Source organism: Polistes dominula, unplaced genomic scaffold (assembly GCF_049000335.1).
Source record: "Polistes dominula isolate Pdom_NZ unplaced genomic scaffold, Pdom_raw_medaka contig_12, whole genome shotgun sequence".
Taxonomy (NCBI): Eukaryota; Metazoa; Arthropoda; class Insecta; order Hymenoptera; family Vespidae; genus Polistes; species Polistes dominula.
This window is the reverse complement of record NW_028301116.1, coordinates 4,366,906-4,381,353: the sequence shown is the minus strand read 5'-3', so window position 1 is coordinate 4,381,353 and position 14,448 is coordinate 4,366,906. Positions and strand designations below refer to the sequence as shown.

General features: G+C 28.2%; 1 protein-coding gene and 1 long non-coding RNA gene across 9 annotated transcripts in view; one reads left to right on the top strand and one right to left on the bottom strand.

The window, feature by feature from the left end:
• CARPA (Carbonic anhydrase-related protein A) overlaps positions 1 to 14,448 on the bottom strand; it is a 231,849-nt gene that overhangs the window by 159,352 nt on the left and 58,049 nt on the right. The gene's annotated exons all lie outside the window — the stretch shown is intronic.
• Positions 1 to 14,448, top strand: part of LOC149031076 (uncharacterized) — a 112,956-nt gene that overhangs the window by 97,293 nt on the left and 1,215 nt on the right. The gene's annotated exons all lie outside the window — the stretch shown is intronic.

Sequence of the window (14,448 nt, the reverse complement as noted above, 5' to 3'; positions counted from 1 at the left end):
GAGCCTTAAGAAAAAATAAAATGTTAATTTTATTCTTAAAAAAAATCGTTTCTATATTAAACTCCAACTTTTCGACCCACCTATGTAACATTGTTATAGTTGTTACAGAAAATAGGATAGAAATTAATTTAGGAATTGTACTAAGAATGTTTGAGTCAATTCTTAAAAATTATTCAAAGGCAACACTTTTATTTATTATATATTCATACGTTTTTATTATAAAATATTTTTATTATATATTTCTATTTATATTTTTATTTTTTTTTATATCTAATAATCGAAAAAATATTTTATTTTTAATATTGATCATAGTTAGATTCAGTATTTAATTTTAATATTAATTAAAACCATCGTATAAAAATTGTCAAATACCTAATTATTAAGTTAGATAAAACGCGATAAGAATTAACCCCTTGACTTAGGTTATTTTCGTTTATATTATAAAAAAAATTATTCCTTGAAGAGACAATTAAATCATATTTACAATTGTTTTAATTTTCTTTCCCTCTCTCTTTTTTTTCTTTTATCTCTAATAGTTCTAAATGCTCGGAGAGTAGAAAAAAGGAAGGAAGGAAGAAAAAAAAGGAAAGAACGCAATTACAAAAGAGAAAGAATAACGAATGTTGGTAGGGAAGTTATTATGGAATATCGTGCGACCACGTCATGTCCTATGCAGGATAGCAAGGTCGAGTGAACGAACGAGCAACGTCCACCACCACCAACACCATTGTAAACCGTATCGTGGCGGTATGTAATCCACTTTAGTTACACATGTATATACATATACACACATATGTACACACATTTATACACCCATATCCAGTTAAAGTCTCCGTATTGAATTAAGAATACCTGGGGAGTTGGTCGAGCCAAAATTTATGTGGTATCTTTTAAGTGCCAAACGATATTCGCGCCATTAAACGCTTTTGTCCTTTGAACGTAACGAAACCACACGGTGAGATCCTTAGTATAGCTTCTGCTACTGCTTCCTATGGCTTTTAGTGATTAAGTATCATCGTTATTTCATTGGAATTATTGAAATTTCGTTTGGGTTAATTTAAAACATTTTAGAGATCTTATGGGTTAGAATTATTATGAACATTTATGTTTTATTTTATTATAACTCTTGTTATATATATATTTTTGTTGAATTAAAAAAGATCATTTTTAATAGAATGTAGCACATGATTCGGTATATTTTAACTTAAATTAATTGTAATTAATTCAGAAATTTATTTGAATTTAATTTTGAAGATCTTAGGTCATGTTACAACTATGGCAAACCTTTAATGACGGTCGTTAAGAATCAATGTAAGTACATTCTATAACATTCACAATTACAATATTGAATTAAATAAATTTGAACAAAATAAAAACGAATTCTATGTAATTATTTAACGAAAAAAAAAAAAAAGAAAGAAGAAAATGTTCTATTAAATCGATAAATAATTTGAAGATTTTTTTCTCTCTTTCTGTCTTACAAAAAGATTTAAAATCTTAATTCACTTGTAAAACTTACTCCAAACTTTTCAAAAATTCATGGACTCGCTAAAACAACCCTAGCGCGGGTCAAAAAGTTTGCCATAGCTGTTCTTAGATTTTTCCTTCATAAAAAAATAAGATTTTAACGATCATTTATTTATGAAACATACTTGAGAAGATTCTATCCAAAAAATGTAATGGAAAATGTTGAAGATTTTTTTAGTTTGTATTTTGGAAGGATTGTGTTTTAAAAAGATTGAATTAAATTAATCGATATTTTCCGATCGATTTCGATTCTTGTATAACAGATGCTAGGGACATCAGTGAAGGTGAAGGGAAGGGAACGTTGAGTTCGGTCATAATAGTCGCTCTAATAGTCGCAGTAATAATAACAGGAGGAGCAGACGCGTAATTAAGCCCTCGGGACTAGACATGTTCTTCCTTAATGACGGTCCGCTGATCGTTCTCATTAATAAGCACTCGGCAACGCGTAAATCTAAGGAAATGAAGGACCCTTCAATTTTGTAATCGATATCTCTCTCTCGTATCTTAAAATTTCTTTTAAGACTCTAATGTTTTTTCTGTATTTAACAATTTTATTTTAATCATTCTTATTGATTTCCATACCAAACCTTTATATTTAAACCTATAATGTTTCTTTTCTCGTTCCTTACAATTATCCATTATTCAATAGGATTATAGATTTCAATTTCGTATTATAAACAAACAAATTAGTCTATCAATTAAAAATCTATCCCACAAAATTACGATTAACTTATCCACTCGTTGTGAATATATTTTTGTTACATTTTTAACTTTGTAGATACTTTCTTGATAAATTATCAGATAATTTAAAAAAAATAAGGTAAATTTTATCAAACCCATTGTATTATTATAGACAATAATTTAATAGAAAAAAGAAAAGATAAAGTTTATGGTTACAGAAGGAAACGCCGTAAGATCCAATAACAATTTTAAATATTGTTTTACAAAATTGATAGAAAAGACTATTCGATAATTTATCGATAAGAAAGTTTACATTGCAACAAGAAGCCCCGTACAATTGGTAAAAAAAAAACTTTTAATATCAATCTACGGAACTCATATCAAAATCGTAAAATAATTTTATTGATGATATGAAAGTTTTATTTATAAATGAAGCCACGCGTGTACACTTAACCTGAGTACATTTTAAAGGTAAACTTGAATCAAGATTTCTATGGTATTCTGGAAACGATTGATATCAATTCTAATGTATCAATTACATATAACATTTGTTTGATACTTATTATCAAGATCTAGGGAGAAGGGAGTGTGGGGATCCCAATACACAATAATCAGTAATAATACTTTAATTTCAATTTTACGAATTCCAATTTACCAATAAAACATTTCACGATGACCCTATAAATTTATTTCGTTTTTAAAAATTACAACAACAAAAAATCAATAACAATTGTAATATACCAACATACGAAATTCGTATAAAAATCCTACAATGATTTATTAATAAAATAAAATATATATATATATATATATCTTGACAAAAACCCTATAAATAAAATTCAATTTTATAAAATTAAATAAATAATATGTCCTTAATACCCATATATCCATAAATAACAATCTATAATATTACATATCGAGAAATAAATGCTTCATTTATTCAAATCTCTGATCATAAAACCGATATGTATTTAAAATCGAAATAAAATTCGTAATTCTCTTTTTATTCCTCATAATATTCTCAAAATTTCAATGGTAAATTCTTAATCGGAAAGTTAAGTTCTTGTTGTATATTTCGTCTGGCATGGTTCAAACTTGTGCTACTTGGTCGAGCAACGTTGGGACGTTCATTTTCGGATAACCGCGAGCATAGGGTAGGTGAATATCTGGTGCTTTCTCTATTCGTAATAGTATATCGTTATACACACGTGTATATACATATATGCATACACATATATACTCATATACATGGATATACATAACTTCATAGAATAGGAAAGAGAGAAAGAGAAAGAGAAAGAGAGAAAGAGAAGAGGAGAGGAAAAGAGAGGAGAGGAGAGAAGAGAAGAGGAGAAGGGGGATATTCACGCAAGTTGAAGCACGCTTCGTTGTTCCTGGTGCGTGTAAACGTTACGCTCGTTGCCCTATCCATAAGCTCGGCTATAGAATGCGTGTTTCGAGTTAGGATTTCTCTGGCAACGTAACCCCATGCTGTGAAGGACGTCAGGTAATCCCTACGAAAGAGAGAGACGAAACATAGAGTGTACGTGTGTTAGTGAGAAAGGTTGTGTCACTAGTAGCGAAAGGATAGCAGCAGCAGCAGCAGCAGCAGCAGCAGCAGTAGCAGTAGCAGTAGCAGTAGCAGTAGCAGTAGTAGCATTTTGGAAGGGGTTGAAGGTGAGGTTTGGCTCGAATTTAGCCTACGCGATAAGGGTAATCCAAGGCTTTCGAAATACCAGATAATTTCTCTGCGAATCGTGTCCCACGTTGCGAGTTGCTATTATTTTGAAAGCCGATGCCAATATTAGGAGAGAAGAAAGAGAGAATGGGATAGAAGGAGAATATTATAGACGCGTGATTTCAGATCAACTAGGGTACTTTCAATACTGGGTGACATCGATAAGTAGAATTGAAATTATCTCGATGGGTTTTATATTATCATTGGTATATTTTCTTTATAGGTTTTTATCGTTTATTCGAGTTTTATGCGTGTACCGTAAATATATTTGACTAATTGTATATTATTAAATGGATAGTATCTATGGATATATTTACAGAAAATAATTATTAGTATTTTTAAGGGAAAATTAAGTTTATGTCTATATATTTATTTATTTTCCAATCCAACAAATATTGATTTCAAAATATATTTAGAAATGAGATTGCTAAAATAAATATCATCGTTCATTTTTATTTTCTTTGTAAATTTAATTATTATTGTAAAAACTTTAAGTGATTCTTTGATATTGTACATCCATATACTTTTTAGATAAGATAATTATTTTACATTTTATTTATTTTTATTTATTTGCGTAAAATAAATTAATACTCAATTTTAGTTTCTATTTTTTTGTTTTTGTTGAAATTAATTTTATAACACATATTTTATCATTTACTTATTTCTTAATTATGAATACTCATTGAAAAAAAAAATATATTTGCAACAAATAGAATTTCTTTTTTATTACTTTTTTATTTTATTTTACCTTTTTTTTTTTTGTAATTTAGTTATCATCGTTAAAATCTTGAAACGATTCTTTGACAGTTATTATACATGCATACACTTTTGAGATAAGATAAACCTGCAAGAGAATCAGTGAAATCGAATGTCAATAAAAACGTGTCGGTCTTGCATAAGCTTATCTAAGCCGATGATATGGGCAAGGTAATGCAATTGCCAGCGTTAATCCACACCAACCATCATTGGTATTATGATCATAATGTTATCATCGTTCGTAGCGAGACACGGTTTGTGGTAAATCTTTGATTACGTGCAAACGTTTATGCATATCGATTATGTAAAATCGATTATACGTATGTACCTACGAATTTATATATGTGTGTGTATGTGTGTGTATATATATACATATTTAAATACCCGTAACAACGTTGCTTATTTGTCTCTTTATTTTTTATTTTTTTTTGTGTTCTACTTTTCCTTAAATGGCATTTAAAAAAAAAAAAATTTGTAAATAAAATCTTAGACAAAAAAAAAATACAACAGTTTTCGGGAAGAACAAACAAGCAGAGACGAGGTGACTTTAAAACGTCAAATTAAATTTTTCTTTTTACGTTGTCAATGAAATCTGCTAAAACTGTCGATTCTAATTCAGCCTTTAAAATCTTTTTTCTTGACGTCATCTCTACGTGGAAAGCAGGGTCTCCCTTCAATCTCACAATGTGATAAATAAAAAAACGAAGAAAAAAAAGAAGAAAAAGAACAAGAGAAATAAAAGTACTAGTGGAAAATATCTTGGACAAAAAAAAAGAAAAGGACTTAGCTTTTCGAGTTTAATAAAAGTTTCGAAACATACAACTATGGTGTATGTTAGGAAGAGTCAAAGAAATTCGGAAGGTGCTTTTGAAGCTTTTAAAAGTTTCTTCTCTTTCTCTCTCTCCCTTTATTCCTAGTCCTTCTAGTTCCTGTTACGTTACATATATCTACGTCATTTTTTTTTGTTTAATAACGAATTATATATTTATACACTAGTCTATCATTTTTGTTTGTTATAATAATAAATCAATAATAATTCACGTATTTAATGTGATTTTCTGTAAACGTTAATCAGTATTGCCAAATATATTCGTGCATTATTACTTGCGGTTTACCTCTTATCATAACTGAACAGATTTGAATGCACCGTTGGTTGGTTACATTTTATTTATCATGACGTTAACAAACTCTATTTTATATTTACATGTTTTGTAATTTGTATGTCGAAAAGTCAATCATTGAAATAATCATTTTGGTCAATCGATGTTCTTAAAATTTGAGATTTGTTTTCTTTTTTATTTATCAAACTATACATAATAAACTAAATTTCTATCAATGTTCTTTCGTAGCAAGAATAAAAATTCCTGTTACGAAAAATTATTGAAAACTTTAATTAATTATTATAAAATTATTAATTATTAAAATATTAATTAATACTATTAAAGACTACCACAATGATTATTTATTAATAACGCATATTATTTATTTCCCATAGGTTTGTAAATTCAAAACAAATACACGTGTAAAAAATTAAAAATTGAAACACGTGACAACTCGTAAGCTATCATTTATAAGTGTGTCGTTTACTAATGATTATTAATATTATATCGAAGATAAAATAATTGATTAATGTTAAAATAAAGTTTTTTTTTATATTGTCGAGTATTTAAACGATACCAAATACACTCAAGGAATTAACTTTGCGTTCAAAAAAAAGAAATGCACCGACAAAAATATTTCCATTGAAAATAATTGAACGAAAAGATTTCATATAAATAGGAATATATTCGTATGATAAGAACAATAAAACCTATATCTAAGAAATAAAATTTTTGTGCTATCATTCGATAAGAAATATTTGTAAAATCTTATTAACATCTTGTCATTCAACATTTTTAAATGATTAGAGTTACTAAAGATGCATTGTAGACGACAGTGAATTAATTTTTCAAAATATCGTCCAAGAGTTATCGTATAAGTGAAAAAGAAAGAAAGAAAGAAAAATAAAAAAGAAAAAAGAGAGAGAAAAAGAAATAGTACAGTAGTCCTTTTTTCTCCCAAAGGACAATAATCCTCTTCGTCTTCCCGACAACAGCAGTTTTCCTCCGTTCGTTGAGGAAAATACCTGAAAGTCATGCAAATGCCTTCCTCAAGCAAACTCTGGGAATTTGAACGCGCCGATATTTCGCGTTTCTTCTTTCCCTCATCCCCTCTCACCTCTCCCCACAAGAAAGAATTTTCTCTTTTTCTCTGTCGTATAGATCGATATTTCGCAATTCGATATTTTCTAGCCAATAAATTCCACGAGAATTCTTAAGTGCTATTTGACTAACGTAGAAAAAAGAAATCTTACTCATGTAAACTTATTCATGTAAATAAATAAAAAATAAAAGAAGAAGAAGAAGAAAAGAGAAAAGTAGAAAAAAAGAAGAAAATTACAATATTAAAAGATATATAATGAATAAATGGAAAACATCTCGATCGATAGACTGTAAACTGTAAACTGTATTTCCGATTTTTCAAGTATACTTAGGATAACCTGACAAAAAAATACTTTTAAAAAAAGTTAAACTGTTTTTAATTGACTATACATTGCAATAAAAAAAGATTAAAAAATTTTCTTTTTTAATATTTTTTTTATATTTTTTAAGGGTATCTTTATTTTTTTAAATAGCACCCTATATTTTTGACTTTACAATATTATAGACCGTATAATATAATTAATTCGTATTAATATTAATATACGAATATTATATTAATATTATATTAATAATATTAATATAATATAATAGTATAAGTAAAAATAAATTAATAATAATAATATACAAGTATTAATATTAATATTCGTATATTAATAATAATACGAATTAAATATATATATATATTTAAATCATTATTAATTATTATTAATATAATTCTTTTTATAATGTATATATTATTTTTTTTCCAAAGTCTTATATCAAACGAGCTAAAAGTACTTGTATGAAAAATAAATGATGTTCGTTGAAAAGTCATCAAGGAACCCTTTACGAGTTTGTAGATTCTTAGGACAAATACAAACATGCACACACAACAAACAAACATAGTATACACATAGACATACACATTACACATAGAGACATAGACGTAAAAACCAACATACTTCTCGTCTTTTCGTTCTTTCAAAAGAAATAACCAGAGAATCGAGGAATGAGTTTTTCACAAATCAGAAAAAGAGAGAGAGAAGCAGCAAGGATGGTGGTGGGGGTTGAAGGAAAGACGAGAAAGAAACTCTCGGGCTAAGTTATTCCAACGTCACCGAATTCTTCGACTATCGGCACAAAGAAGGAAATATTATTCCACCTTTCCTTTCTTTTCTCACTCTCTCTCTCTCTCTCTCTCTCTCTCTCACACACACTTTCGTTCTATCTTTTTCTTCGTCTGTCTCGTTAATCGAAAATTCGAACTTTAGATTACACTCGGCTTCCTTGCCCTACGTCGTTCCCTTGCTTCTCTACAATGGTAAGAATTCAAAGGACATTGTGTCGAAACTTAGGGACGACACTCCTTGGATAAGGACCTTTCCTTCTTTTTTCTTTCCTTTTTTTGCAAAAGAAAGAGACAGACAAGTTAAAAAAAAAAAAAAAGATAGAAGAAGAAGAAGTTCAAAAAAAAAAAAAATATTCAAAGAAAGGAAGAAAGAAATGTAAGAAGGAAAAGATAGACTACGGTTATTTCTAGCGTTATCTTTTATTTCTTCTTCTTCTTTTTCTATTTCTTCTTCTTTTTCTTCTTCTTCTTCTTCTTCTTCTTAGAAAGAGAGAAGTTATCCTGTGAAAAGACGAACGGGTTGGTGCCTCGAAGGCAAACTTTTCGTCGCTTACCAACCCCGACCGACCGACCGCAAACCGACGTTTTCCTTTCTCTTTTTCTTTACTTTCTTTCTTTTTTTCTTGCTGTCTTATTTTTTTGACAAATGGACCTCTTGGCGTAGTGAGAATCTGTGCCAATGTCTTTTAAATCGGACCAAGGAGAAGGCTCGACCGCAGTTAGATCGAAAATGAGAGAATCTTTTTCTTCTTCTTCTTCTTCTTCTTATTCTTGGCTAAATAGAAAATTACGTTTTACTCGTTGGAACAACTTTGGCGAACACTCCTGACAACTTTATTTCATTCATTCGTTCGTTCGTTTTTTTACTTAATTTATTTTCTTTTGTCGTAGTAGTGTTTAATCAGTAATAAGAATTATTTTTTTTCTTATTTTTTAAAATGAATCGATGAAAGTTAATCGTTGAATGAACAAATCGAATAGAATATAAAGAAATTGTTAAATGTATATTATTACAGTCAAATAATTTAATTAAAATAATAATTTATATATAATAATAATAAATATTATAACATATATTATATTTAAACAAAATAATATTACAATTAAAATAAAAATTAAAAATTAAAAATAATATTATATTTAAATCAAATAGAATATAAATAAATTATTAAATGTATATTATTATTATTAAATAATTTAATTAAAATAATAATGCATATAAAATTATAATAAATATTATAAAATATATATTATAATATATATTATATAACATATATTATATAGTAAATATTATATAATATTAACACACATGTAATATATACTAAAAAATATAATATGTACTATATAATAATATATATTAGTAAATATTATATTTATATTAATATAATATATATTATATTTAAGTATAAAGTATAATAAATATTTACTTAAATACATACAACAACAAAAAACAATAAAAAAAATTAAAGATCCTTTAAGAATATCGATTTTATTTTATTTATAATTATAGGTCACGTTTTATTTTTTAATCAAAAACTTTTTCATTTAAATGACGACGACAAGTGTTGAATATAAAATAAAAAAAAGTAAGGAAGAAAGAAACGTCTGATCGAATAACAAATTAATTAATTAAATATACAAAAGGACAATTTGAAAAATCCTTTTTTTCTAAGGATTACCGATGGATAAAAAGAAAATGAGGTCAAACTAATGACAAGTTGAAAACTGTTCTGTATTATCACAACTAGTTTCTCAGGAGTTAACAAAAATAGAAAAGAAGAATGTCAGGCTAGTTGATATCCCGTGTATAACACGCGAGGGTAGCTTAACTCGTCTTGTGTGTTGGCCAGTGTAAAATACTGTGGAAAATTGTTACCTAAAACTATTTGCAAGCGTTTCCCCAACTATGTTGGAAACCAGCTATAAAGAGAGAGAGAGTGAAAGAGAAAGAGAAGGGGTTACATTTCTAAAGTGTCCATGTTATTTCGAAAAAGAGAAAGGTAAATGTCGTTTTTGTCCTCCTAAAACTCGTATTTCGACGTGAGGAATGGAATAAGACGTGTAAAGAAAAAAATATAAAATAGTAAAATAGAAATGAAAGCAAAATAATGAGAAAAAAAAAACAGAGAAAACAAAACAAAACAAAAGGAAAAGAAAAATATGAACAAAATGTGGAAACTGATAAAAGAGTGGTGGGTGTGCCATTAATAGAACCGCAACAGAATGGTGAGGATTAAAGAGAAAGGGAAAGGGATGGGGACAAATTCGAAAGGAAATTCAGTGTCTCCGGTGTACCTGTCAGCTGATAATATGTAGTACGGGGATGAGTATTCTTTTTTTTTTCTATTTCTCTTTCTTACTCGTTGATTCGTTGGTTCGTTCGTTCGTTCGTACGTTCGTTCGTTCGTACGTTCATTCGTTCGTTCGTACTTTTTCTTTCTCTCTTTTTATATCAATTCTCAGCGACAGTTACAGAGAGGCCAATCCGCCCTTCGGCTTGCACCTAGGTCTGGATTCTTGGCGGTGTTCCACGTTGCTGTCTACGGTGACGAGACGCTAATCGTAACTCGTGCTCCACCTTAGTAGCTGTAGTGAATCGGTTCTCGGATAATTAGAAATGGCGGAGACAGTCGGGTTAGGAACGTTTTTCTCCTTGACAATTACGTGACTCGAAAATATAGTACATACTCTATACTCCATATGTTCTATATATTTTCTATTGGTTCCAGGGTATATATTAAAAAAAAATATATATCTTTAATTGAAAGAAATGAATTATTTTTCTCGTTGTGTAAATAAATTAATTTTTAGTACATTCGATTGAATTTCATTTAAATATAAAAAATCAAATGAAATATTAACCCTTTGCACTACGTATTATATTTCAATTTTATTTTCAACAGATTCCAATGATTTTAAATATTTATTTAAAATTTACTTTAATTGAAAAATATGATAATTTAAATATATTGTAAAGGAAGAAATAAATTAAATAAAATGCCCATTTTATTTTTATTATGTTATATCTTGTAATTTTCAAAGTTATGATATCTTTTGAGGTAAAAACTGATGTCGAGTTACACTCGACATAGGAGTGCAAAGGGTTAAATATAAAAAATAAATGAGTATAAGTATTATCAAGATATTTATTATTTTTATTTTGTAAAAAATAATATTTCTAAAACGTTGAGACAGGTCAAGGTATTTTTTAGGACTTATGATTTAAAATATATATTTTGAATCGTGAATCAACTTTATTGCAGATTGTAAGAATTAATCAATTGTTATTGCATACTATTGAATTTAATTGAAATAAATAAAAGAAGAAAAAAGAAATAATTATAACAATTATCGAGATATTTATTATTTTTCTCATGAAAAAAAATATGTCAAGAACATTGTCATAATTTTAGGTATTAACTGATGCGAGATTAAAATGAAAACGTATTATGAATTTAAATAAATTAACGAATATATTTTTTTACTTTTACTATTTATCTCACGCTTCAAGATAAATTAAGATTACCCAATTCGAATAAAATCGAAGAAAAAGAAAAAAATAGAAAAGGAAGAAAAGAAAATAGATATCACAATTATCAAGATTAACACCTACATATCTATACTATATATATATATACATATATCATACTTCTATTCTCGTTGAAAATATAATACTTCAGATAAGAAAAATAATCGAAATGTTAGAGAAATGAGAACAACAAGGATCGAAGATAAAGATGAAATAGTTTATTTAATCCGTCATCTCACGTACAATCCCGATCGTTCCGGTTTTTCAACTTGATCAAAAGATCTTCTTCTTTTAACAAGAAGTATATATAGCTCAAAAGAGATAACTTATATATATATACTCTTACTAACGTACCAAGTGAAAAATCTTTGAAAATAGAAAAGAAATAATGTAGAAAGAAAAATAAATATAAAGATATAGAAATATAGAAAAAGAAAAAGAGAAAGAAAGTAATGAAAGAATGAGAGTGGACATTAGAGAAGATGAGTGGAAACTTCAAAAATGTGTCTTCTACGCGAAAACGATCAAATCCTTTTCGAACAGTTTGAAAGGATCATTCTGATAAAAGAATGAAGGTGAGAGAATGAAAGTGAGGAAACAGAGAAACGGAGAAGGACAGACAAAGGGAGAATAAGAGAGAAAGAGAAAGAGAGTTAAAGAGAGAGATAGATAGATGGAATAAGAGAGATAGAAGGAGAGGGTTAAGCCCCAAGCTATCGACTGATGGTATGTAGTAGGATAGGATTAGTCGACCGCAGACTAAATTGGGTTTCTGTACAGTCGCCTGCAAATACTTCCTCGACAGATACCCACTGTGCCGGAGGGTAGTAGACAGATAGACGAGCACAAGCTATGGATAGATAGATAGATAGATAGATAGATAGATAGATAGATAGATAGATAGATAGATAGATAGATAGATTGATAGATAGATAGATAGATAGATAGATAGATAGATAGATAGATAGATAGATAGATAGATAGATAGATAGATAGATAGATAGATAGATAGATAGATAGATAGATAGATAGATAGATAGATAGATAGATAGATAGATAGATAGATAGAAACCAAGTTAGGATGAAGAGAAAGGATGGCAATGGGTGAAACAGTAGGAGTGAAAAAGAATGAACAAGAGAAAAAGAGAGAAAGGTGGCAGAAAACCAAGAGAGAAATTATCTTTTAGCCTTTTTTCCAATTAAACTGGTTCCTCTCACTAGTACGACTGAAAGGGGTGGAAGGAGGGGCTTTTCTATCTAGGCGTAACAAAGGAAAAGGTATTTCTTCGAAGGGATTGCCATTTTTGAATTTTGTAGAAGAAACTTGGTAGTCCTTTACTACTTTTCTTTGACTATATTCTTGAATATTATACTTTGTATAAATGTATATGTATTTGTTTGTTTGTTTGTTTGTTTGTAATGTAGGTATGTGTACGTGTGAGTGTAAGTAAAGACGATGAAGTTAGACGTTTATTGTATGTCTGAGAGAAAAGTTTCTTATTCGAATAAAATTTTATGGATAAACACTGTGCATTTTTGTATAAAACGAATGTTAATATTGGAATAGGAGTAATATTAAATGAAATAATTTTTTTCAGCTAGGAATAAAATTTAATTAATAATAAATAAGATGAGTATGTGGAGTATAAGAGTTAATGATTGCATCATTATTTTTTTTCTTTGTGTCTATGATATTTTTGTATAATATAATTAAGGGTAATGTTTCTAGTGAACTTTTCTAGCGTGATATCTTCTCCAACATTAACGTTTAATTGCTAGGATAAGCAGAATACGTTAGACTGTAATTATAAGAATAATTAGGAGTTTTTTTTTTTTTTGCTAAAAAATGGAAGAAAAATTTGTAAAAAAATATTCATTGGTCAGATAAAACGTAAAATATGTTTTTACTCGTAAACATTTGACAAATAAACCGTTTATTATAAAAAGTATATTTTTTGTTTATTTTCATTAACCCTTTGAGTACACATTTATTTGAAAATTAATACTAAATATTATAATAATTAATTATAATAATATAAAAATTACGAATTACTTTGAAATAAACCAAAATAAAACTATTTAAATCTTGTCTCACTTTCAATGATATATCAGAACGTCTTGTGCGTTTTTGACGTACTGATACGACAATTGTAGTCAAAGGATTAATTATAAATAAAACATTTGAATAAATTTCTCGATCAAATTTAAAAACTGACTCACGTAACATAACGCACTTTTGCAATAAATGAATTGAAATAAATCTAGCTCGGTTATTTTTTCTTACAAATATTTGAATCTCTTTGAATGTAGATAGCAATATTATACACATAAACGTTCTGTTGTTAGTATTTGTTTATGTAACAAAAGAAAATAGTTCATTCGAGTAAAATTATTTGAATAAAGAATGTTTATGTTAAACAAACATTATCGCGACGACAATAGGAAAGATATCAAAGATAGTCTAGTAAGGAATAAGCTCAAATTCTACTACGTTGAAACTAATGAGAAAGAAAGAGAAAGAGAAAGAAAGAGAGAGAGGAAGACACATAATATATATATATCCGTATAATAGTCGTTATACGGATCGGTAAATGTAAAGAGAAACTCGCGTGGTTTCCGCAACAAACTGGAAGAATGCACGAGCCAAGGCCGGAAACTAGCACTTAGGGAAAGTGCTCAAGAAAGAAAATTAAAGAGATAAATTCTATCCTACGATCCGATGAAGCAAATAACAAGACGACCTCTAAAACCCTCACTTCTCTCCCTTTTCCCTTTCTCTCTTCTTCCTCTTCCTTTCTTTTATTTATTTTGTTCATTTATTTATTTAATTTTTTTCTTTCTTCTTCCTGTATTTTGTTTTGTGGTTAGTACAAAAATAAAATACAATTCGGGTAACATCGAAAAATGT